Source organism: Salmo trutta, chromosome 15, assembly GCF_901001165.1.
Source record: "Salmo trutta chromosome 15, fSalTru1.1, whole genome shotgun sequence".
Taxonomy (NCBI): Eukaryota; Metazoa; Chordata; class Actinopteri; order Salmoniformes; family Salmonidae; genus Salmo; species Salmo trutta.
Genome location: NC_042971.1, coordinates 2272492 through 2298740, shown reverse-complemented (window position 1 = coordinate 2298740; position 26249 = coordinate 2272492). Strand labels below are relative to the sequence as shown.

At 39.8% G+C, this 26249-nt stretch overlaps 1 protein-coding gene across 1 annotated transcript in view; it reads right to left on the bottom strand.

Annotated features, from left to right (window-relative positions):
* Nucleotides 1–26249, bottom strand: part of LOC115149648 (tripartite motif-containing protein 16-like) — a 1197515-nt gene that overhangs the window by 758351 nt on the left and 412915 nt on the right. The window lies entirely within an intron of this gene.

Genomic DNA, 26249 nt, shown 5'->3' with positions numbered 1-26249 from the left:
CTATTGATTTCAACATGATATGGATATTAGCCTCAGGGGGAAAATCCAGGCTCTGAAATGAAAGAGTACTATTTATGTGATTTAACAAAAAGTGACTAACCAAAAAGGAGTTGTGTTGGTGACCCACTGGAATCACAATGCACCACTTCAAAATGTAGCTAGCTGTTTTCTACAAATTGTCCTCTAACCAGGGATGTACACATTATTCCCAGATTCCGTGTGGTTTGTGAGCTGTTAGTTTTAACAGGATGTGCAACCTCATCTCCCTCCTCTCGCACAATTGATTTCAACATGATATCGATGAGTGATGACAAATAAGTGTTCCTTTGTTTAGCGACCCCTACATTTATGTGTTTTGACATCGGGCAAAATCGTCATTGAAAATACGTTGAAAAGAAGACTGCCCAACTTCCAATATATGTTCGGTTTTTGTTGAAAGTGAAAGTTGAGAAGATGTCGTTTTTGAAATTTTATTAACAATCTTACATCACTCCAGTATTTATTGACAAGATTCAAGTGCTAATTGTCTTTATTCCACTACTGAAGAAGCATAACTCAAATCACCTCATATTTCAAAAAGATTGAGTTATTATTATTCCATGCCTCACCATTAAGTGAATTATTGCCAATAATATTAGCAAAGGGGTGTACATTTGATCAACATTTATTTTGACTGCACATTTTTCCATATTGGAGTTGAGTTTTGTTTGGACTCGTTCCAAGTGGATAGAAGCTAGTGAGTTTTAGGAAGATGAGAGTTCTAGAAGCTAGTGAGTTTTAGGAAGATGAGAGTTCTAGAAGCTAGTGAGTTTTAGGAAGATGAGAGTTCTAGAAGCTAGTGAGTTTTAGGATTCTATAGAAAAAGGAGAAAAGATACTATTGTATATTATTATTTAGAAATACGTGTTTTTTTCTTGTTTTTAATTGTTGACAGCCAGTAGACACCATGTTTATATTGTATAAGGTGAAGCATTGTAGTTGATTATAATGAGAAATGGAAGTTGTTTTCTGTTGGTGGTGAGCAAACTTGTCCAACAAAAATATAGGATATATTTGTCATAAGGGGGAAGGTGTTACAGGCGTTGGTTTTTCCATTTATGTTTTGAGGTTGGACTTTAGCACGTCTAGCTCGTTAGCCCGTCTAGCTCGTTAGCCCGTCTAGCTCGTTAGCACGTCTAGCTCGTTAGCACGTCTAGCTCGTTAGCACGTCTAGCTTCGTTAGCACGTCTAGCTTCGTTAGCACGTCTAGCTTCGTTAGCACGTCTAGCTTTGTTAGCACGTCTAGCTCGTTAGCACGTCTAGCTCGTTAGCACGTAGGACACACTGATTGGTGTCATTTCCTCATTAGTCTTTCAGTTTAGTCTTCTGTTTTTTATCCTCTTATGTTTGTTGTGTACTAAATATTTCTGTGTTTTTAAATTTTCAATGTTTTTAAAATATTTTTCCTGGGAAGCCATTTTTTTGCATCCATGTCTGAAATGTGCTGTATGAATAAAGCTTGATTTTATTTGAACATATAATAAAACAAATGAACCCAATGACTGACCAATCAACAGACTCTTGGTCCATCTTAGTATGAAAAACAGTATCAATCCCACTTTTCCAGCCTGCTGAAGGCGTGGTGGAGTGGTAAACACCACCCCCGGCTCTACCAGGGGCTTGAGGTGGTCTCCCACAGCTCTGCTTATGTCATGTTCTGTGGCCTTGCTGTTCCATTTCTTGACTGCCCCTGCAACACAGAAACACATTTAGTCATATTATATAAAACACTCAAAGTAATGGATATGGAGCATCTACAGCCTCAGTTACACCTGGCACCTAAATGTGACTTCTGTCATCTGATGACTCCAAACTGCATTAGGTCTGGATGCACAAAAGTCACAATGTGCTGCATTAGGTTTAGATCTGCCAGCATTGTGTTCGGAATTTGAGTCTGGCCACCGAATATGCAAATTAAAGTTCATACAGCCAGAAGGGGTGAGAAATTACACCAATATCAGTGGACAATTTGCATAAATGTAAATTAACATAGATGGAACATATTCCCTTTTGCTGATGTGATGAACCTCTAAGGGGACATAAATATTTACCATCTAAACCATGTGTGACCTCTCACCTCTCTGGCTGTAGAAGTGTTCTTCCTAACCAGTCCCTCAACAGCTCTCTGACTGAGCTCCACCCTCACTGGGTCTTCAGAGGAGAGGAAGGCTGAGGAGGGATGGAAGGATGAATGGATCAGTCACTCAATAAAGTGTAGAGCTGCTGTCTATGCTGTCTGACAAAATCACTATTTTAGTAGTTCATTAAAGTAAATAAGGCTTTATGACTGCTGAATACCAACTATCAATCACTTAGATCATGTATTTTCAGGTAGAGATACATCCTTGGGACGTCCATAGCCCATTGAAGTTGACATTTAAAATGGTTAAGGTAGGGGTTAAGGTTAGGGTTTAGGGTAGGGATGTCCCAAGGATCCCAGAAAGCATTGACCATTGTGAATTCTTCTGTCTCTTTTACATAGCAGGTGTAAAATAAACACAGACAAGACAAGTAGGCACGCAGTGCATTATGGTCATTGTAGTTTAAAAAAATAGTATCTAATTATGTAGGGTGAACTAAAAAAAGGCGCCCGGCCGGGATTTCTAAATCGCCCAAAATGTCCGGGATTCGGCTTTTGCTTCCTACAGTCGCCATTCATTGTGTGCGTTTTGGGGGTTTTGCATTGCTTTGACCACTTTCAAGCGCTCGTACTAAGACCGAAACAATTGTTAACGCTGTGATAGCACCACATTCTGTCGACATAGCTCAGAAAGCACTAGAAGACATACCTTACTGTGGTGTTTCTACTGATGGGAGCAATCACGGTGCTGTGAAAATATTCCCTCTGCTTATTCAGTATTTGGATTGGAAGAATGGTGGCGTGCAAAGTAGTCGAAGTTAAAAACACTCCAAAAGAGACAGCTGATACGATCGCGCAATACATCAAAGAAACACTGGAAAATAATGGGATTTTTTCCTAATATATTGCATTTACAGTAGGGTGACCATACGTCCTCTTTTTCCCGGACATGTCCTCTTTTTGGAAAACTAAAATTTGGTCACCGTAAATTATGCCAAACTGTATGTGGGGTTGTTAGAGAAGAATGTGATTGTCAGCCCTAACAATCCATTCTAGCAGCTCATCAGGCTCTGTAAAAGTCTTCATTGATGACGTGTTCCATCTATTCCAGGGGACAGCAGAGAAACTTCATCGATTCCACTCCTTCATCAATACAAGCAGTGAACATCTGAAATTCACCCTCACCTTTGATGTGGATGAAACAAGTTACCCGATGGTTGGACAATACTTTTCTCGTTAATCATCTTAAATACTTAAACTGAAAATCAACCAATCCTCCATTGTTAACGCAGTGGAAAGGTCAAATGCTTTATTATCTACACATGTAAAGTGGGAGACGGAGAGAAATAAAATGGTTAGGTTATGGTAAAGTTTATAAAAGATCAAATAAAATATTTTTCCCAAAAATTGTTTTAAGTCCCAATGCAAAGTTAACCTCCCTGTTCTATTTTTGGTTTTATTACATTAAACCAATCAGAATTCAGAAGAATGCCAAAGTCAGGTGTGATGTAATATGGAAGACCGGTCTATTCCTTGTGATGTAAACAACAACAGAAAGAACTTCAAATGTAGAACTTCAAATTAAACCAATCGTTTCCACTCATGACTTGAGTGACTAAAGTAAACCAACGTTTTGGAAATACATAACGCCATCTAATCAAAGAATGTTAGCTATATGCAGTTATCTTAGCCAGCCAGCTAACATTAGCTATTTAGCCAACTAGCTATGGTCAGCGAGCTGGAGCCCAACTACCAGAGACCAGTTAGAACCTAAATAACAAAACCCAACTAAAAAATGACTGCAGATCAAAAGAGCAGAGACATACGGAATGATGTCAGGGAAAATCCCCAGCATCCAAAATATATAGATTCCAGATGTCAGTCAGCGCGCTAGCAGTAAGCCAAGGTGGAAAAAGTTACAAAACTCCCGTAGTCTACTTGACAGAGAATATGCTGAAAGGTAGTGATGGGGAAACGAAGCTTTTCAGCCTGTTGTGTCAAAAAAAAAAAAAAAAACGATCAAGCAGGTTGATTTCCTCTGTCGTTTTGAACCCACGGCAAGAGGCACCAGAGCCTACCGTGCTAACGGGTTCCCACTAGATAACACAACCACACAGTTCATGAAAAGCATGAGGTGAAGCTTGAGCTAGATATCGAGCTAGTGTGACCTTCCTGGTCCCTCAAGTCAGTGAGTCAACACAGGAAGGAGCAATGGATGGATAGTTCATTTATTTCCAAAGCTGCAATGATGGGACACACACAGTATGGATGAATGATCAGTAGGGATGGGATATAAATAGCACTCCCACAGCAATTCTCCATAAATCTGCCCTATAATATACTAACAAAAAACAATCAAGATGTCTGTCAAAGTTATTGTGATGGCATGGTGGATTTAACAATTCCTACTAATTCCTAATGTACTTTAATAAAATAAAAACAACATTTTGGGTATCATAATATATCAAATTAACCTGAAATATTACTCAATGTCCCCCTCTGGTGGTGGAGAAGTATAATCCACCTACACTAACAGAACCGGGCTGATAAACTGGCTGGTGTTCATGAGTTTATAAAACACATACTTTATACATGTCATAAATTACTTGCATTGATGAGACACACAGTGTGGATGAATGATCAGGATATAAATAGCACTCCTATAGAAGATGCAGTGTGGATGAATGATCAAGATATAAATAGCACTCCTATAGAAGATGCAGTGAGGATGAATGATCAGGATATAAATAGCACTCCTATAGAAGATGCAGTGTGGATGAATGATCAGGATATAAATAGCACTCCTATAGAAGATGCAGTGAGGATGAATGATCAGGATATAAATAGCACTCCTATAGAAGATGCAGTGTGGATGAATTATCAGGATATAAATAGCACTCCTATAGAAGATGCAGTGTGGATGAATGATCAGGATATAAATAGCACTCCTATAGAAGATGCAGTGTGGATGAATGATCAGGATATAAATAGCACTCCTATAGAAGATGCAGTGAGGATGAATGATCAGGATATAAATAGCACTCCTATAGAAGATGCAGTGTGGATGAATGATCAGGATATAAATAGCACTCCTATAGAAGATGCAGTGTGGATGAATGATCAGGATATAAATAGCACTCCTAAAGAAGATGCAGTGTGGATGAATGATCAGGATATAAATAGCACTCCTATAGAAGATGCAGTGGGGATGAATGATCAGGATATAAATAGCACTCCTATAGAAGATGCAGTGTGGATGAATGATCAGGATATAAATAGCACTCCTATAGAAGATGCAGTGTGGATGAATGATCAGGATATAAATAGCACTCCTATAGAAGATGCAGTGAGGATGAATGATCAGGATATAAATAGCACTCCTATAGAAGATGCAGTGTGGATGAATGATCAGGATATAAATAGCACTCCTATAGAAGATGCAGTGAGGATGAATGATCAGGATATAAATAGCACTCCTATAGAAGATGCAGTGTGGATGAATGATCAGGATATAAATAGCACTCCTATAGAAGATGCAGTGTGGATGAATGATCAGGATATAAATAGCACTCCTATAGAAGATGCAGTGGGGATGAATGATCAGGATATAAATAGCACTCCTATAGAAGATGCAGTGTGGATGAATGATCAGGATATAAATAGCACTCCTATAGAAGATGCAGTGTGGATGAATGATCAGGATATAAATAGCACTCCTATAGAAGATGCAGTGTGGATGAATGATCAGGATATAAATAGCACTCCTATAGAAGATGCAGTGTGGATGAATGATCAGGATATAAATAGCACTCCTATAGAAGATGCAGTGTGGATGAATGATCAGGATATAAATAGCACTCCTATAGAAGATGCAGTGTGGATGAATGATCAGGATATAAATAGCACTCCTATAGAAGATGCAGTGTGGATGAATGATCAGGATATAAATAGCACTCCTAAAGATGATGCATTTTCCAGTTTGCTACCAACTTGAAAGAGGGAACTTCTGCATAAAACCCACATGGAAAACTGAGATTCGGCAAATAACATATAAAGAGAGGCCAAACCAACAACAGTAGTTACTAAATCATAAATTGCTAATGTATGAATTAAAAGGTGGATTTTATGATCTAATGTCAACTTTATACATTTCTATCACAGGACCACCCAATTTTTCAAATTCTCCATAAATCTGCTGTGGATTACCCAGAATCCCATACCTTTATCACTGAATGTAATGTAAACACACGAGCAGCGGTCAAAGGTCCTGCATCTCAGTGCTAGAGGCATCACTACAGACCCGGGTTCTAAACTACAGACACGGGTCCGTTATTGTAAATAACAATTTGTCCTTTTAAAGAGCCACACAACAATCACTCAACCAATCTGCAGTTCAAACAATAACAAAGCTGTAATTCCACCACTGTTTTGGTTATAAGATGATTATGGGGCTGGAGAAATGTAACTAGTCTCAAATGCATAGACAGACCTATGGATGCAAGGACTGACCATCCATGATATCAACATTATAGTTTTAACTATGTTGAGGCTATACAGTGTTGATTTACATTGTTTCTAAACATTGGAGTAAAAAAAGCTTATTTGGGGTTGTGATGGGGTACAACAGTTGAACAAAGCTCATGAGGCATGTGCTATATTCTTCAAGAATTAATGGCTTTAAATAAATAATTTAAAAGTCACAATATGGATATAGCAATTGCAGATTTCCCCTTTAACACCACACATCAGTTCAACAACTGCAGAGTTTGTGGCTCTGTTTTGAAGGCAGTACTTACTAGTATTAACCAGGGCCTGTTCATCATTAAAACCATTGGATGCCTTAAGATGCGTTTGGGAAACCGAGCCCAGATATCCAGTTTCCTCCTCTTCTTTCACAGCAACATCCTCCTCCTCTTTCACTCTGAACGCATCTTTCTCTTCTTTCACTGAAACGTCTTTCTCTTCTTCTTTCACTGTAACAGCCTCACCCTCTACTTGTTTTTGTATTGAAACAGCCTCCTCTTCCTTCTCCTCTTTGACGAGACCCCCTTTCTCCGTCCAGCAGACCTCTTCTTTAGCAGGAGGAGAGTAGCTCAGTGACCGCATGGTCGGGGATGTTAGCTAGCTAGGCTAATGCTAACTTAACCAGCCCGCTAGCTGAATAATAACAACAACACCGTAAATATGAAATTAAATCGGATAACTAACTAGACGACAGTAGTGGGTTTAAAACACAGTGGCTAATATACACTAAAGCGTCTAAAGAGCTTAATTGGTTCGGCTATTTTGTCTAGCAAGCTACCGAGGTGGCTGAATAACTGTTGCTGCTGTTGAAAGAAGCGTTCCGTCCACTAGATTATACGTCACACTAACAGCATTACCTTAAATTCCCAGACCGCCATCTGCTGACTGGAGTGGGTAACGCAGTTGATTAAAATGTATACTTTATTTTCAGACAATTTTGATTGTAGGAAGATTTTTTTACTCACCAGTGTAACAACACAGTGTGGTTAAAGACTTAGTAACTGAGTTGTAGTCACGATCTGGTTCCCTATAAGTACAAAGAGTTATGTTTTTGCGTTATTACAAATGTATTAACTTATTTCGGGAAATCTTCTAAACTACCCACAATGCACTATTTTCCAACGTCATATGTATTATCAACTCTATGCTACCGGGTGTGTATGCCAGTGTAACGGTGTAATGAAGTTACATTTAAAACATTTATTTAACCTTTATTTAACCAGGCAAACCAGCTAAGGACAAATTCTTATTTACAATAACGGACCCGTGTCTGTAGTTTTGAACCAGGGTCTGTAGTGACGCCTCTAGCACTGAGATGCAGGACCTTAGACTGCTGCTCGTGTGTTTACATTACAGTCAGTGATAAAGGTATGGGATTCTGGGTAATCCACAGCAGATTTATGGAGAATTTGAAAATTGAGTTGTCCTGGGATAGAAATGTATAAAGTTGACATTAGATCATAAAATCCACCTTTTACATCATAAATTAGCAATTCATGTTTTAGTAACATCTGTTGTTGGTTTGGCCTCTCTTTATATGTTATTTGCCGAATCTCAGTTTTCCATGTGGGTTTTATACTAAAGTTCCCTCTTTCAAGTTGGTAGCAAACTGGAAAATGCATCTTCTTTAGGAGGGCTATTTATATCGTGATCATTCATCCACACTGCATCTTCTATAGGAGTGCTATTTATATCCTGATCATTCATCCACACTGCATCTTCTATAGGAGTGCTATTTATATCCTGATCATTCATCCACACTGCATCTTCTATAGGAGTGCTATTTATTTCCTGATCATTCATCCACACTGCATCTTCTATAGGAGTGCTATTTATATCCTGATCATTCATCCTCACTGCATCTTCTATAGGAGTGCTATTTATATCCTGATCATTCATCCACACTGCATCTTCTATAGGAGTGCTATTTATATCCTGATCATTCATCCACACTGCATCTTCTATAGGAGTGCTATTTATATCCTGATCATTCATCCCCACTGCATCTTCTATAGGAGTGCTATTTATATCCTGATCATTCATCCACACTGCATCTTCTATAGGAGTGCTATTTATATCCTGATCATTCATCCTCACTGCATCTTCTATAGGAGTGCTATTTATATCTTGATCATTCATCCTCACTGCATCTTCTATAGGAGTGCTATTTATATCCTGATCATTCATCCACACTGCATCTTCTATAGGAGTGCTATTTATATCCTGATCATTCATCCACACTGCATCTTCTTTAGGAGTGCTATTTATATCCTGATCATTCATCCACACTGCATCTTCTATAGGAGTGCTATTTATATCCTGATCATTCATCCTCACTGCATCTTCTATAGGAGTGCTATTTATATCCTGATCATTCATCCACACTGCATCTTCTATAGGAGTGCTATTTATATCCTGATCATTCATCCACACTGCATCTTCTATAGGAGTGCTATTTATATCCTGATCATTCATCCTCACTGCATCTTCTATAGGAGTGCTATTTATATCCTGATCATTCATCCACACTGCATCTTCTATAGGAGTGCTATTTATATCCTGATCATTCATCCTCACTGCATCTTCTATAGGAGTGCTATTTATATCCTGATCATTCATCCACACTGCATCTTCTTTAGGAGTGCTATTTATATCCTGATCATTCATCCACACTGCATCTTCTATAGGAGTGCTATTTATATCCTGATCATTCATCCACACTGCATCTTCTATAGGAGTGCTATTTATATCCTGATCATTCATCCACACTGCATCTTCTATAGGAGTGCTATTTATATCCTGATCATTCATCCTCACTGCATCTTCTAAAGGAGTGCTATTTATATCCTGATCATTCATCCACACTGCATCTTCTATAGGAGTGCTATTTATAACCTGATCATTCATCCACACTGCATCTTCTATAGGAGTGCTATTTATATCCTGATCATTCATCCTCACTGCATCTTCTATAGGAGTGCTATTTATATCCTGATCATTCATCCTCACTGCATCTTCTTTAGGAGTGCTATTTATATCCTGATCATTCATCCTCACTGCATCTTCTATAGGAGTGCTATTTATATCCTGATCATTCATCCACACTGCATCTTCTATAGGAGTGCTATTTATATCCTGATCATTCATCCACACTGCATCTTCTATAGGAGTGCTATTTATATCCTGATCATTCATCCACACTGCATCTTCTATAGGAGTGCTATTTATATCCTGATCATTCATCCACACTGCATCTTCTATAGGAGTGCTATTTATATCCTGATCATTCATCCACACTGCATATTCTATAGGAGTGCTATTTATATCCTGATCATTCATCCACACTGCATCTTCTATAGGAGTGCTATTTATATCCTGATCATTCATCCACACTGCATCTTCTATAGGAGTGCTATTTATATCCTGATCATTCATCCACACTGCATCTTCTATAGGAGTGCTATTTATATCCTGATCATTCATCCACACTGCATCTTCTAAAGGAGTGCTATTTATATCCTGATCATTCATCCACACTGCATCTTCTATAGGAGTGCTATTTATATCTTGATCATTCATCCACACTGCATCTTCTATAGGAGTGCTATTTATATCCTGATCATTCATCCACACTGCATCTTCTATAGGAGTGCTATTTATATCCTGATCATTCATCCACACTGCATCTTCTATAGGAGTGCTATTTATATCCTGATCATTCATCCACACTGGATCTTCTATAGGAGTGCTATTTATATCCTGATCATTCATCCTCACTGCATCTTCTATAGGAGTGCTATTTATATCCTGATCATTCATCCACACTGCATCTTCTATAGGAGTGCTATTTATATCCTGATCATTCATCCACACTGCATCTTCTATAGGAGTGCTATTTATATCCTGATCATTCATCCTCACTGCATCTTCTATAGGAGTGCTATTTATATCCTGATCATTCATCCACACTGCATCTTCTATAGGAGTGCTATTTATATCCTGATCATTCATCCACACTGCATCTTCTTTAGGAGTGCTATTTATATCCTGATCATTCATCCACACTGCATCTTCTATAGGAGTGCTATTTATATCCTGATCATTCATCCACACTGCATCTTCTATAGGAGTGCTATTTATATCCTGATCATTCATCCACACTGCATCTTCTATAGGAGTGCTATTTATATCCTGATCATTCATCCACACTGCATCTTCTATAGGAGTGCTATTTATATCCTGATCGTTCATCCTCACTGCATCTTCTATAGGAGTGCTATTTATATCCTGATCATTCATCCTCACTGCATCTTCTATAGGAGTGCTATTTATATCCTGATCATTCATCCACACTGCATCTTCTTTAGGAGTGCTATTTATATCCTGATCATTCATCCACACTGCATCTTCTATAGGAGTGCTATTTATATCCTGATCATTCATCCACACTGCATCTTCTATAGGAGTGCTATTTATATACTGATCATTTATCCACACTGCATCTTCTATAGGAGTGCTATTTATATCCTGATCATTCATCCTCACTGCATCTTCTTTAGGAGTGCTATTTATATCCTGTCGACTACTGATCGTTCATCCACACTGTGTGTCATCAATGCAGGTAATTTATGACATGTATAAAGTATGTGTTTTATAAACTCATGAACACCAGCCAGTTTATCAGCCCGGTTCTGTTAGTTTAGGTGGATTATACTTCTTCCAGCTACAATAGTCATTTACAACATTAACAATGTCGACACTGTTTTCTGATCAATTTGATGTTATTTTAATGGACTTTTTTTCTTCTTTTCTTTCAAAAACAAGGACATTTCTAAGTGACCCCAAACTTTTGAACGGTAGTGTACATCTCCATGATGTATTGTTACACCATGTAGGAGCAGTATAGACCTCGTCTGTTTATTATATACATCTACATGATGTATTGTTACACCATGTAGGAGCAGTATAGACCTAGTCTGTTCATTATATACATCTACATGATGTATTGTTACACCATGGAGGAGCAGTATAGACCTAGTCTGTTCATTATATACATCTACATGATGTATTGTTACACCATGTAGGAGCAGTATAGACCTACAGTAGCTGGCTATTTATTTAGATTTGGTTTGACTTAATGAAACTGCCTTAAATGTGCTGTAGTAAACATTTTTTAATCGCACTAATCAATCAACACATTCAGGTATTTGTATATCTCAATATAATTGTAATATTTCATTAAATTAATTTAAAAATAATCTTTGTCTGAATATAAAATGTGATCCTCAACTGCGTTTCCCTCCAGTCAGCAGACGGCGATGTGCGTCTTTCAGGCGATGCTGCAGCGTGACGTATAATCTAGTGGACGGTTCTTCATAAACAGCTCGTCAACCACCTCGGTAGCTTGCTAGCCAACATAGCCGAAACATTCAAGCTATTTAGACGCTTTCGGTCTATATTAGCTACTGTGTTTTAGACACACTTCTGTCGTATCTACTTGTTAACCTATTTAATTTAATATTACGTTATTTTTTTATTAGTCAGCTATAGTAGCTGGCTGGTTAAGTTAGCATTAGCCTAGTCGCTAATGATAGCTAGCTAGCTAACATCCCCGAACATGAGCTCCCTAAACTACTCCCCTCCTGTTAAAGAAGAGGAGGTCTGCTGGACGGAGAAAGAAGCTCTGGGGCTGAACATTGTCGTGAAAGAAGAGGAGGAAGAGGAGGATGTTACAGTAAAACAAGAAGTAGAGGGTGAGGCTGTTACAGTGAAAGAAGAAGAGAAAGACGTTGCAGTGAAAGAAGAGGAAGACTCGTTCAGAGTGAAAGAGGAGGAGGATGTTACTGTGAAAGAAGAAGAGGAAGAGGAGGAGGAGACAGAAGGTCAGATTAACACCAGTAAATACTAATATTTAATAACGGGGCACAAACCCTGCAGTTGTTGAACTGATGAACACAAACGTGGTTTTAAAGCAGCAATGGTTTTTGTTTTGCACACATTTTAAAATGAAAAATCAGAGTCTGGTGTAATTCCGTTACTGTGGAATTGCCCAGTTCCTAACTATACTCAACAAAAAATATAAACGCAACATGCAACAACTTCAAAGATTTTACTGAGTTACAGTTCATAGGAGTCAATTGAAATATATTCATTAGGCCCTAATCTATGGATTTCACGACTGGGCAGGTGTGCTGCCATATGCCCACCCACTGGGGCACAAGACCCAGCCAAACCGAATGAGTTTTCCACACAAAAGGGTTTTATTACTGACAGAAATACTCCTCAGCACATTACTTCTTACTTACATTCCTTGTTTTACAAACACACTACCAAACATTGCCAAGTATGCTTATTCGTTTTCTTGTAGTTGTGATTTCTGGTGTAATCAGTCATGGCAAAAATATATTTGGCCTGGTAAAAGAATCAGTGGCGTGTATATTCTATCATCTGCCTGTTACAGTGGCTGGTATATTCTATCTAGAGGTCGACCGATTAATCGGAATGGCCGATTTTAATTAGGGCCGATTTCAAGTTTTCATAATAATTGGTAATCGGTATTTTTTTGCCACCTGCCGATTTTATTTTTGTATTTTTTTTATATAAACTAGGCAAGTCAGTTAAGAACACATTCTTATTTTCAATGACGGCCTAGGAACGGTGGGTTAACTGCCTTGTTCATGGGCAGAACGACAGATTTTTACCTTGTCAGCTTGGGGATTCAATCTTGCAAACTTATGGTTAACTAGTCCAACGCTCTAACCACCTGCTTTACATTGCACTCCATGAGGAGCCTGCCTGTTACGCGAATGCAGTAAGAAGCCAAGGTAAGTTGCTAGCTAGCATTAAACTTATCTTATAAAAAACATTCAATCATAATCACTAGTTAACTACACTTGGTTGATGATATTACTAGTTTATCTAGCCTGTCCTGCTTTCATATAATCGATGCGGTGCGCATTCTCGAAAAAGGACTTGCTCCAACGTGTACCTAACCATAAACATCAATGTCTTTCTTAAAATCAATACACAAGTGTTATTTTTAAACGTGCATATTTAGTTAATATTGCCTGCTAACATGAATTTCTTTTAACTAGGGAAAATGTGTCACCTCTGCAACAGAGTCTGGGTATATGCAGCAGTTTGGGCCGCCTGGCTCGTTGCAAACAGTGTGGAGACTATTTCTTCCTAACAAAGACAGCCAACTTCGCTAAACATTTGACATTTTAGTCATTTAGCAGATGCTCTTATCCAGAGCAACTTACAGTAGTGAATGCGTACATTTCATACATTTTTCTCCGTACTCCGTACTGGCCCCCTGTGGGAATCGAACCCACGACCCTGGCGTTGCAAACACCATGCTCTACCAACTGAGCCACACGGGACCAAACGGGGGATGATTTAATAAAAGCGCATTTGCGAAAAAAGCACAATCGTTGCACGACTGTACCTAACCATAAACATCAATGCCTTTCTTAAAATCAATACACAGAAGTATATATTTTTAAACCTGCATATTTAGCTAAACGAAATCCAGGTTAGCAGGCAATATTAACCAGGTGAAATTGGGTCAGTTCTCTTGCGTTCATTGCACGCAGAGTCAGGGTATATGCACAGTTTGTGCCGCCTGGCTCGTTGCGAACTAATTTGCCAGAATGTTACGTAATTATGACATAACATTGAAGGTTGTGCAATGTAACAGGAATATTTAGATTTAGGGATGCCACCCGTTAGATAAAATACGGAACGGTTCCGTATGTCACTGAAAGAAAAAAACGTTTGTTTTCGAGATGATAGTTTCCGGATTCGACCATATTAATGACCTAAGGCTCGTATTTCTGTGTGTTTATTATATTATAATTAAGTCTATGATTTGATATTTGATAGAGCAGTCTGACTGAGCGATAGTAGGCACCAGCAGGCTCGTAAGCATTCATTCAAACAGCACTTTACTGCATTTTGCCAGCAGCCCTTCGCAATGCATTGCACTGTTTGACTTCAAGCCTGTCAACTCCCAAGATTAGGCTCGTGTAACCGATGTGAAATGGCTAGCTAGGTAGCGGGTGCGCGCTAATAGCGTTTCAAACGTCACTCGCTCTGAGACTTGGAGTAGTTGTTTCCCTTCCTCTACATGGGTAATGCTGCTTTGAGGGTGGCTTTTGTCGATGTGTTCCTGGTTTGATCCCAGGTAGGAGCGAGGAGAGGGACGGAAGCTATACTGTTACACTGGCAATACTAAAGTGCCAATAAGAACATCCAATAGTCAAAGGTATATGAAATACAAATTGTATAGAGAGCAATAGTCCTATAATTCCTATAATAACTACAACCTAAAACTTCTTACCTGGGAATATTGAAGACTCGTGTTAAAAGGAACCACCAGCTTTCATATGTTCTCATGTTCTGAGCAAGGAACTTAAACATTAGGTTTTTTACATGGCACACACACTTTTACTTTCTTCTCCAACACTTTGTTTTTGCATTATTTAAACCAAATTGAACATGTTTCATTATTTATTTGAGGCAAAATTGATAGTATTTATGTATTATATTAAGTTGAAATAAGTGTTCATTCAGTATTGTTGTAATTGTCATTATTACAAATAAATAAAAAAAATCGGCCAATTAATCGGGATCGGGGTTTCTTGGCCCTCCAATAATCGGTATCGGTATCGGCGTTGAAAAAAATATATATCATAATCGGTCGACCTCTAATTCTATTATCTGCCTGCTACAGTGGCTGGTATATTCTTTCATCTACCTGTTACAGTGGCTGGTATATTCTATCATCTGTCTGTTACAGTGGCTGGTATATTCTATCATCTGCCTGTTACAGTGGTTGGTGGACCAAAATCTAAAACTAAAACAAGACTTAGAAGACATTTGTCAAAGTTTGTAAAAACATTTAACATTCACTACATTGACTGCCTGACTTGAACGTTCACACAGGAGAGAGACAGGACTATCGTGGATCCTCTGGGGAGCCTCAACAACATCATGATGCTGACGAGGCAGAGAAGAGTCTCTCCACATCAGGACACCTCAAGAAACACCATCAGAGACCCACAGGAAAGAAACCTCACTGCTGCTCTGACTGTGGGAAACATTGCAAATCTTCATCAAAACTAAAAATACATCAGCGAGTACACACAGGAGAGAAACCTTATAGCTGTAATCAATGTGGGAAGAGTTTTACTAATTCAAGTAATCTGAAAACACACCAGAGAACACACACAAGAGAGAAGCCTTATTGCTGTGATCAGTGTGGCAAGAGTTTTACTCAGTCAAGCAACCTGGTAACACACCAGAGAACACACACAAGAGAGAAGCCTTATAGCTGTGATCAGTGTGGTAAGAGTTTTACTCAGTCAAGCAACCTGGTATCACACCAGAGAACACATACAGGAGAGCAGCCATATAGCTGTGAGCAATGTGGGAAAAACTTTTCTCTGGGAGAACGCCTTAAAGACCACCAGAGAACACACACAGGAGAGAAACCTTATAGCTGTGATCAGTGTGGCAAAAGTTTTAGTCAGTCATGCAACCTGGTATCACACCAGCGAACACATACAGGAGAGCAGCCATATAGCTGTGGTCAATGTGGCAAGAGTTTTGCTCAGTCAAGCAACCTGGTATCACACCAGAGAACACATACAGGAGAGCAGCCATATAGCTGTGAGCAATGTGGGAAAAACTTTTCTCGGAGAGAACACCTTAAAGAGCACCAGGGAACACACACAGGAGAGAAACCTTATAGCTGTGATCAATGTGGGAAGAGTTTTACTCAGTCAAGCAGCCTGAAAAGACACCAGACAACACACACAGGAGGCAAATCTTACCACTGCTCTGACTGTAATTTGTTTTTATCTCTTGATTTATTTGACAGTTTGCCATTAGTGTGAAAAGTTGTCATCAAGGCAAAGGGTGGCTACTTTGAAGAATATACAATATATTTTGATTTGTTTAACACTTTTTTGGTTACTACATGATTCCATATGAGTTATTTCATAGTTTTGATGTCTTCACTATTATTCTACAATGTAGAAAATAGTAAAAATAAAAACCCTTAAATGACGTGTGTTTTACTGGTACTGTATATATATATATATATATATACATGGCTTAATGCATCATTACATTAGCCATTCAGCCTCAATATGAAACTCAACTAGTCTCTCACTGTTCAACCAGAATAACATGAGTTGGGTCCTTTAGACTGTTAGTCCATAATCAACTAGTCTCTCAAAAGAACAGCAAATTTCTGCCAGCCAATGGGATAATTCCAGTGCAGTACATATGTAGAGGGATAATTCCAGTACAGTACATGTGTAGAGGGATAATTCCAGTACAGTACATGTGTAAAGGGTGTAGAGGGATAATTCCAGTACAGTACATGTATAGAGGGATAATTCCAGTACAGTACATGTGTAAAGGGTGTAGAGGGATAATTACAGTACAGTACATGTGTAGAGGGATAATTCCAGTACAGTACATGTGTTGAGGGATAATTCCAGTGCAGTACATGTGTAGAGGGATCGTTCCAGTACAGTACATGTGTTGAGGGATAATTCCAGTGCAGTACATGTGTAAAGGGTGTAGAGGGATAATTCCAGTACAGTACATGTGTAGAGGGATAATTCCAGTGCAGTACATGTGTAGAGGGTGTAGAGGGGTAATTACAGTACAGTACATGTGTAGAGGGATAATTCCAGTACAGTACATGTGTAAAGGGTGTAGAGGGATAATTACAGTACAGTACATGTGTAGAGGGATAATTCCAGTACAGTACATGTGTTGAGGGATAATTCCAGTGCAGTACATGTGTAGAGGGATCGTTCCAGTACAGTACATGTGTTGAGGGATAATTCCAGTGCAGTACATGTGTAAAGGGTGTAGAGGGATAATTCCAGTACAGTACATGTGTAGAGGGATAATTCCAGTACAGTACATGTGTAGAGGGATAATTCCAGTGCAGTACATGTGTAGAGGGATAATTCCAGTACAGTACATGTGTAGAGGGATAATTCCAGTACAGTACATGTGTAGAGGGATAATTCCAGTACAGTACATGTGTAGAGGGATAATTCCAGTACAGTACATGTGTAGAGGGATAATTCCAGTACAGTACATGTGTAGAGGGATAATTCCAGTGCAGTACATGTGTAGAGGGATAATTCCAGTACAGTACATGTGTAGAGGGATAATTCCAGTACAGTACATGTGTAGAGGGATAATTCCAGTACAGTACATGTGTAGAGGGATAATTCCAGTGCAGTACATGTGTAGAGGGATAATTCCAGTACAGTACATGTGTAGAGGGATAATTCCAGTGCAGTACATGTGTAGAGGGTGTAGAGGGGTAATTCCAGTGCAGTACATGTGTAGAGGGATAATTCCAGTGCAGTACATGTGTAAAGGGTGTTGAGGGATAATTCCAGTGCAGTACATGTGTAAAGGGTGTTGAGGTATAATTCCAGTGCAGTACATGTGTAAAGGGATAATTCCAGTGCAGTACATGTGTAGAGGGATAATTCCAGTGCAGTACATGTGTAAAGGGATAATTCCAGTGCAGTACATGTGTAGAGGGATAATTCCAGTGCAGTACATGTGTAAAGGGTGTTGAGGTATAATTCCAGTGCAGTACATGTGTAGAGGGATAATTCCAGTGCAGTACATGTGTAGAGGGATAATTCCAGTACAATACATGTGTAGAGGGATAATTCCAGTGCAGTACATGTGTAAAGGGTGTAGAGGGATAATTCTAGTGCACCGGTTATTGACTGGAGACTTAAAATGCTGAAAACAGGTCCCTAGTGGAATGACAACAACATGGCTGCTTGTTAAAGAAGAGATGGACATAGAGAGGTAACCATATACATTGCACATGGACCGTAAGAAGTCCTGAAGGTATTGAAATGCCTGGGCTCGCAGGGGATGTGGTAATTCATAACCCATCATTTATACCTGTAAATTCATAACCCATCATATATACCTGTTAGTTCATAACACATCATTTATACCTGTTAATTCATAACCCATCATTTATACCTGTTAATTCATAACCCATCATTTATACCTGTTAATTCATAACCCATCATTTATACCTGTTAGTTCATAACCCATCATTTATACCTGTTAATTCATAACCCATCATTTATACCTGTTAATTCATAACCCATCATTTATACCTGTTAATTCATAACCCATCATTTATACCTGTTAGTTCATAACCCATCATTTATACCTGTTAGTTCATAATCCATCATTTATACCTGTTAATTCATAACCCATCATTTATACCTGTTAGTTCATAACCCATCATTTATACCTGTTAGTTCATAACCCATCATGTATACCTGTTAGTTCATAACCCATCATTTATACCTGTTAATTCATAACCCATCATTTATACCTGTTAATTCATAACCCATCATTTATACCTGTTAATTCATAACCCATCATTTATACCTGTTAATTCATAACCCATCATTTATACCTGTTAATTCATAACCCATCATTTATACCTGTTAGTTCATAACCCATCATTTATACCTGTTAGTTCATAACCCATCATTTATACCTGTTAATTTATAACCCATCATTTATACCTGTTAATTCAGGGGCTGTTCAGGCAGGCTGGCACGCTCCCTGACCTAACTTGGCAGGAACTAATGGGGATCCATAATAAACCCCAGGAAGAGTAGCTGCTGCCTTGGCAGGAACTAATGGGGATCCATAATAAACCCCAGGAAGAGTAGCTGCTGCCTTGGCAGGAACTAATGGGGATCAATAATAAACCCCAGGAAGAGTAGCTGCTGCCTATATTTCTGTCTCTTTACTCTCGGATTCTAAAAAGCTAATTAGCATCAAAGTAGATGACATGCAAGACTACAAATCCCTGCAACCTCCTGCATGTCATCTCTAGCCAACACCTTTCACAGAACAGTTCACTGAATTGTCCATTGAAATACATTTTGACACTTTAATCATTGCTACATTAAGGCCTGATTGGTGGAGTGCTGCAGAGATGGTTGTCCTTCTGGAAGGTTCTCCCATCTCCACAGAGGAACTCTGGAGCTCTGTCAGAGTGAACATCGGGTTCTTGTTCACCTCCCTGACCAAGGCCCTTCTCCCCCGATTTCTCAGTTTGGCCAGGCGGCTAGGTGGTTCCAAACTTCTTCCATTTAAGAATGATGGAGGCCTCTTTGTTCTTGGGGACCTTCAATGCTGCAGACATTTTTTGGAACCCTTCCCCAGATCTATGCCTCGACACTATCCTGTCTCAGAGCTCTATGGACAATAACTTTGACCTCATGGCTTGGTTTTTGCTCTGACATGCACTGTGAACTGTGGGACCTTACATAGACAGATGTCTGCCTTTCAAATCATGTCCAATCAATTGCATTTACCACAAGTGGACTCCAATCAAGTTGTAGAAACATCTCAAGGATTATCAATGGAATCAGGATGCATCTGAGCTCAATTTTGAGTCTCATAGCAAAAGGTCTGAATACCTAAGTAAATACATTTGCAAAAATCTCTAAAAACCTGTTTTCACTTTGTCATTATGTGGTATTGTGATGTCATTATGGGGCATTGTGATGTCATCATGGGGTATTGTGATGTCATTATGGGGTATTGTGTGTAGATTGATGAGGGGGGAAAAAAGTACATGTTAGAATAAGGCTGTAATGTAACAAAATGTGGAAAATGTGAAGGGGTCTGAATACTTGACTTTTCTACCGCAGTTTTGTACATGATCAAATCAAAGTTTATACACTGTCATGTGATACGTGATATAGAAAAGTCCAATCTTAGGAGAGTACATGGGAGGCACTATACTGTGTATCTGCAGGTGTCTCCACCCTCTGGTGGGATGGACCATGTCTACAGAGAAACCTAGATTCAAATACTTAGATTTGTGTGTATTGGGTATATGTTGTGAAATTGTTAGATTTTACTTGTTAGATATTACTGCACTGTCGGAGCTAGAAACACAAGCATTTCACTACACCCGCAATAACATCTGCTAAACATGTGTATGTGACCAATAAAATGTGATTTTGATTTGAAATAAACGTCCTATTTATCAAAGATGCTTTTGGCTGGAGTCAAAATGACTCCAAAGGATTTGAATTTGTTAAAAGTCCATATTGATACAGAAACACTAAACCATGATTTAGATTTACTAACAACAAGTTGATTGACAAAATCATGAAAAATGTAATAGAATTGAATAAACCACATTTTGTCTATGATAAAAGATATGCCTCTGGGGTCAAAATGATCCATGTCAGAAGTATGGTTCAATGCAAATATGTAGTGGGTGTAAAGTTTGTTTTAAATTCTCACTCATTAAACACAAATCAATCAACACATGCTTCTCTTTGAACGACTTAATATAATATTAACCTTTTATGAAATAAATGAAAAATAAACGTTTGGTTCCTCAACTGCGTTGCCCTCCAGTCAGCAGATGGCGATGTGCGTCTTTTAGGTTCAGGCGATGCTGCCAGTGTGACGTATAATCTAGTGGACGGGACGCTCCTTCAACAACAACAGCTAGTCAGACACATCGGTAGCTTTCTAGCAAACATAGCTACAACATTCACGCTCTTTACACTGTTTTGGTGTATATTAGTCGCTGTGTATTAAACACACTTCTGTCGTATGTACTTGTTGGCCCATTTAATTATATATATTTACGTTGTTTATCAGCTAACTGGTTTGCTAAGTTAGCTTAGAACTAGGCTAGTCGCTAATGCTAACTAGCTATTATCCCCGACCATGAGTTCACTAAGCTACTCTCCTCCTGCTAAAGAAGAGGAGGTCTGCTGGACGGAGAAAGAAGCTCTAGTGAAAGAGGAGGAGGAAGAGAAGGATGTTACAATACAAAAACAAGTAGAGGGTGAGGCTGTTACAGTGAAAGAAGAAGAGAAAGACGTTACAGTGAAAGAAGAGGACGACGCGTTCAGAGTGAAAGAGGAGGAGGATGTTACAGTAAAAGAAGAGGAGGAAGAGGAGGATGCAGTTTTTGGAGTGAAAGAGGAGGAAGGGGAGATGACTGTTACATTGGAGGAAGAAGAGGAGGTTGGAGATCTGTTTAACACCAGTAAGTACCGTCTCTGCAGTCGTTGAACCAATATGCAGTAAAGGGGTTCTACACTTTAATGTTGTTCTGTAGGAATGGCTGAAGCTGCACTGTAACGTGTAGAACATCAAGAGTGGACCATCAACAAAACGTTAACAATTGATCAAATGCATCCAATGACAATGCCTGAAGTACTGTAGTCCTCAATATCTCCTATTAGATTAGCCCAATATGTTCTCTTAAAGGGACAATCAGCAGTTGTTACATCCATTTTGGGACTTATACATTAATGATATGTACCCACTGTTTCCTGAATAAATCACTTATAAATGCCTCATGAGCTTAGTTCAACTGTCGTACCCCATCAGAACCCAAATATAAGCTTTTATTTACTCCAGTGTTTGTCAGTAAATATAAACAAACACTGTATATCCTCAAAACATGGTTAAAACTATAATGTTGATATCATGGATGGTTACATTTCTCCAGCCCCATCCCTCAGCTTTTTACCGAAACAGGCAGGGAGTACGCTTTGTTATTGTTTCTACTGCTGATTGCTGCCCCCGTTACTCCTCAAGTTCCAAGGACTGTATGTTATTTTCAGAGGTAGACTGGCTCTGGCAGCTAAAATAGTCAACTATTCCATCTAAATGTGAATCGATTCTCAATTGCGATACGTTTCTAGAAGCATAAATTGCTGTACTTTCATATCAATTCAGAATAATTTCACACAATATTTAAATATCACATCAAAATAATTTCACATAATACTTTCTGGACTAGTCTCAGTCCCTGCTGCTGAAAAACATCCCCACAGCATGATGCTGCCACCACCATGCTTCACCGTAGGGATGGTGCCAGGTTTCCTCTAGAACTGACTCTTGGCAGTCAGTGAGTTCAATCTTGGTTTCATCAAGCCAGAGACTCTTGTTTCTCATGATCTTAGACTCTAAGGTGTCAAATGTCCTGCCCGCGGGCCGGATCAGGCCCGCAAAGGGGTTTAATCCGGCCCGCGAGATGATTTTGTAAAGTATAAAAATGAGCTGCCATTTTTCAATAAAAGAAACTGCTGTTCCAATTGCGTCCACTGGATGGCGCAATAGCAATTGTGTTAAGCAAGCAAACCGTTTATAACGGAGCAGAGCAAGTAGGTCAAGCAAGTGCAGCCAGTCCGGATGAGCTACTTTGTTTGCCTGCGATATTTATTACGGCTTCTACTTTTAACATTTTGTGCTTTGGCACCCTCATTGCCCCAATATGTCTCTGTCAAAAAAGAGAAAAGTGGACGCAGAGTGCAGAGTGTTCCAAGAAAAATGGTCATCCTCCTATTTATTCACGGAATTGAATGGGAAAGCTGTATGTTTGGTGTGTTCACAGCATGTTGCAGTGCTGAAAGAGTATAACCTTCGTCGCCACTATGTGAGTCTTCATGCCGACAAATATGACAACTTTCAAGGACAGCGGAGAAGAGAGAAGGTGAATGAACTGTTGGCGGGTCTGAAGAAACAGCAGTCTGTGTTTACTCACAGCCGAGACATCAGTGACGCTGCAGTGAAAGCTAGCTACCTCATTGCTAATGAAATCGCAGTGGCTTCAAAACCGTTTAGTGAGGGTGTATTTGTAAAAACATGCATGATGAAGGCAGCGGAGATTGTGTGCCCTGAAAAGCACCAGGCTTTTGCAAATATCAGCCTGACAAGAAACACAGTTGCAGACAGGATTTCCGATCTTTCAGTGGATTTGGACAGCCAGTTGAAGCAAAAAGTAAAGTCATTTATTGGGCTTTCAGTTGCAATTGATGAAAGCACGGACAGTACAGATGTTGCACAACTGGCCATTTTCATCCGCGGAGTTGATGACACATTGACCGTCACGAGGAGTTCGTGGAGTTGGTGCCGATGACAGATACAACTGGACAGGGTCGGAGTGGACTGGTCCCGCGCTGTCAGCCTGGCTACAGATGGTGCGCCCTCAATGATCGGGAAAAAAGCAGGCGTTGTGACAAAGTTCAGAGAGAAAGTGCAATCTGCAAATGCAGGACGTGATTTTTGGACTTTTCACTGTATTTTGCACCAGGAGGCTTTGTGTTGCAAGTCATTAAAGATGGATAACGTCATGAAGGTGGTCATCCAAACTGTTAATTTCATCCGATCCAGAAGCCTGAATCACCGTCAGTTTGACAGCCTTCTCAGAGAGAAAGACCACATCTATGGCCTGCCATACCACACTGAGGTAAGATGGTTAAGCCGAGGTGCTGTGCTCAGGCGTTTCTTTGATTTACGAGAAGAAATTGAACAGTTCATGGAAGAAAAGGGCAAACCAGTGTTAGAATTTCATTCCGCAGAATGGATGCAGGACCTTGCATTTATGGTGGATGTTACAGAGCACCTGAATAACTTGAACAAACAGCTGCAAGGGCGCAACAAAGTCATCACGCAGTATTATGACAGCATACGTTCTTTCAAGTTGAAGCTGTCATTGTGGGAGACGCAACTCGCCGGTGGTGATGCAGCTCACTTCCCCTGTCTGAAAAATGTGTGCGCGACCCAACATGTGGCAGACATGAAGCGGTTCAAAGATAAAATAACGGGACTGTTACGGGAGTTTGAGCAACGCTTTCAGATTTTTGGTGAACTGGAGAAAGACTTCAACGTTTTTTGCTCGCCATTCACCGTGAATCCCTCTGATCTGCCCGTCAGCATCCAACTTGAAATAATAGACTTGCAGTGTGACTCGGATATGAAGGGCAAATTTGCCGCAGCTGGCTTGGACACATTTTATCAGAATCTCTTGCCAGGTTACCCCAACTTGACAGCCCTCGCTGCAAAACTGTTGTGCATGTTTGGAACCGCATATCTTTGTGAGCAAGTTTTCTCTGTAATGAGGATAAATAAAACAAAGCTGCGCTCAAGGCTCACGCACAAGCACTTGAATCACATCCTGAAGTTGGCTGCCACTCAGGATGTGACGCCTGATATTGATGCGCTGGTGAAAGCTAAAAGATGCCAGGTATCAGGAGTCAAATAAACTATGCAACCCAACTTAAAGTGCTGCATGAGACATCCTGATATAGTTCTGTGATCTGTGATATACTTCTGTGAATCACTGAGGCATTGTGTGTTTGTGTGTTCTTTTTCTTTAGAATTTTCAAATAAACTTGAGGTGTTTTATGATTAATAGTGATGTTGTGCTTGTACTATTGTGGACACACTGTCCTCAGGCTCCAGCTTTATGTTTTATGTTGATCGTATTAAAACAAAGAGAACAATCTGAAGTTGTTGTTTTTAAGTTATATATACCATGATTTTACCGGTCCGGCCCACTTGGGAATAGATTTTCCTCCATGTGGCCCCTGAGCTAAAATGAGTTTGACACCCCTATCTTAGAGTCTTAAGGTGCCTTTTGTCAAACTCCAAGCAGGCTGTCATATGCTTTATACTGAGGAGTGGCTTCTGTCTGGCCACTGTACCATAAAGGTCTGATTGGTGGAGTGCTGCAGAGATGGTTGTCCTTCTGGAAGGTTCTCCCATCTCCACAGAGGAACTCTGGAGCTCTGTCAGAGTGACCATCAGGTTTTTGGTCACCTCCCTGACCGAGGCCCTTCTCCCCCAATTGCTCAGTTTGGCCGGGTGACCAGCTCTAGGAAGAGTATTCCATTTATGAATTATGGAGGCCACTGTGTTCTTGGGGACCTTCAATGCTGCAGAATTATTTTTGGTACCCATCCCCAGATCTGTGCCTCGACACAATACTGTCTCGGAGCTCTACGGACAATTCCTTCAACCTCATGGCTTGGTTTTTTTGGGACCTTATACAGACAGGTGTGTGCCTTTCCAAATCATATCCAATCAATTGAATTTACCACAGGTGGACTCCGAACAAGTTGTAGATACATCTCAAGGATGATTAATGGAAACAAGATGCACCTGAAAGCAATTTTGAGTCTCATAGCAAAGGGTCTGAATACTTAAGTAAATAAGGTCTTTTTGTTTTTTACCTGTTTTCACTTTGTCATTATGGGCTATTGATGACACCCCTCTGAAACAAGATAGCCTAACCATCAGAAAAAACCTCTTCCTTAGCCTACTCCTCCCGCTGCTGCTTGCCTTCGTAAATTCTGATGTTATTCTCCTAACGTTTCTGGTGATGGTGATGCGTGGTGCAGACCTCACTACCCTCTGGAGAGCCTTTTTCGGTTATGGGCGGAGCAGCTGCCATACCAGGCGGTGATACAGCCCGACAGGATGCTCTCGATTGTGCATCTGTAAATGTTTGTGAGTGATTTTGGTGACAAGTCGACCATTACACTGGATAATCGCAGCTAGCTAGCTGCTACCGAGTGGCCCAGCCTCGAAGCTAGCCTTGAGCCAGGCCCATCTCCCGGCCTGCTCAGTGGACCCTATGATCACTCAGCTACACAGCTGATTCCTCCCAGACTCTTCACTAAGACGACTAGAAGCCACTACATCACCGGATTCCTGCCGTAAACTCTGGACCTTTGCACCAGATTGGCTATAG